This window comes from Barbus barbus, assembly GCF_936440315.1.
Source record: "Barbus barbus genome assembly, chromosome: 28".
In the NCBI taxonomy this organism is placed as follows: Eukaryota; Metazoa; Chordata; class Actinopteri; order Cypriniformes; family Cyprinidae; genus Barbus; species Barbus barbus.
In genome coordinates this window covers 28194539-28196286 of record NC_136756.1, presented here as the reverse complement: position 1 = coordinate 28196286, position 1748 = coordinate 28194539, and the positions used below count along the sequence as shown (strand labels likewise).

Genomic DNA, 1748 nt, shown 5'->3' with positions numbered 1-1748 from the left:
GTGGAGACACTGGTATTGCTGTATTTTGTAACTCTTTATGTGTGTCATAGATGCTATGGGTTGTATATGTTGTCTATCGTCGTTTTTAAATCTGGACCTTGAGTCTGTAATAGTTTGATTGATTGATTGCTTCCACTGTCTGTGCTGTAGTTTTGGTCTTTCTCACAGACCAGACATAGCCTAGCTATTATTTCATTCAAAATACCTTTTAATATCAAGTGTTTTTACTGTCATTTATCATGTTTATCATTGTTTTTTTGTTTGTTTTTTTAGATCAGAAGATGTCAAGCACAAATAGCTCAATGCTGTGCCGTCTGGGTGTAGTAGTGACATTTGCAGTTGTCATCTCTATGAGCATCATGTTTTCCTGGCTCTCACCTTCACACAACTGTCCATTACCACTTCCTAAACCCAAACTAAACTCAGAACAAAACTGTGCCAAGAGCAATAACTCTCTTACTGATACAGCAGAGGAGAAACCTATACTTCTGTTATGGGTTTGGCCTGAAAATTTTAGGTTTGATTTCAGTGTCTGCAAAAAGTTTTACAATATTGATAATTGTCATCTGACGGATGATAAAGCTCTGTACAACGATGCAGATAATGTCATCGTTTATCACAGAGCTCTCAGCTGGGATCTGTCCAACCTTCCTCCTTCTCCTCGTCCTCCGTTCCAGAGGTGGATTTGGTTGCATTTGGAGTCGCCAACCAACACCAAAAGGATACCGGGTCTGGAAAACCTGTTCAATCTCACTCTCAGCTACAGGCAGGATGCTGATATTCCTGTACGGATGCGCTTGATGACCAGGAAGAAACCTAATGAGGATTTTGTGATTTCCAAAAAGACAAACTGGTGTGTTGGATTGTAAGTAACAACAGTCCCGTAACTGGTGTCGACACAAGGAACGTTTTTTACAGAGAATTCAGCAAATACATACAAGTGACTTTGTTCGGAAAGGCTTATGCAAGGTTCCTTGATTATAAGGACTACTATCCAACCCTGGCAAATTTTACCTTGCCTTTGAAAACTCCATCCACAAGGACTACATCACTGAGAAGATAAACGGGCCGCTCGCAGCAGGTACCGTCCCTGTGGTGTTGGGTCCTCCGAGAAGAAACTATGAAAACTTTGTTCCTGCTGAGTTCTTCATTCATGTCAATGACTTCCCAGATGCAAAGTCACTAGCCGAATATCTGCTTCAGCTGGACAAGGATGAAGATGCATATCGCAAGTACTTTAACTGGAGGAAACATCTCACTCCAAGTCCTCATATAATATTGCAGACTCAAGAGTTTGTTCTGGCTATTTGCACTGCCTGTGACCATGTAGCACGACACAAGGAATATAAAGAAGCTCATGATCTCTATGATTGGCATTTTAATTAGTAATTGGTAATTGTTTCGAATCCGGGAACACCACAAGTCTGACTGTGTAATTTTGTACAAAATAAAAGCATTTAAAAGCAAACTTCCTGATTAAACATTAAAGCACACTATTGTGAGAAACAGTGCAAATTAAAAAAAAAAATTCTCACATTGTGAAAATTATTCATAAAAATGCTTTTTTCACTGTAATCGGATTTGGTTATAATAGTATGACATTTTCCAATCAATCCCCAGCAACTAATCAAACAAGACAATCAGACAAAATAGAAATTGATTTTCATGATCTTTTAGACCAGGGGCTGCAACGTTACCAGAGTAAGGAAGACAAGAAGAGACAAAAAGAGGAACGATGCAAAAGGGCC

At 39.2% G+C, this 1748-nt stretch overlaps 1 pseudogene across 1 annotated transcript; it reads left to right on the top strand.

Annotated features, from left to right (window-relative positions):
* Nucleotides 1-281: 281 nt before the first annotated feature.
* LOC306848634 (4-galactosyl-N-acetylglucosaminide 3-alpha-L-fucosyltransferase 9-like) lies at nucleotides 282-1386 on the top strand (annotated as a pseudogene). Its single transcript has one exon. The product of its transcript is annotated as a 4-galactosyl-N-acetylglucosaminide 3-alpha-L-fucosyltransferase 9-like (transcript).
* The last annotated feature ends 362 nt before the right edge of the window (nucleotides 1387-1748 follow it).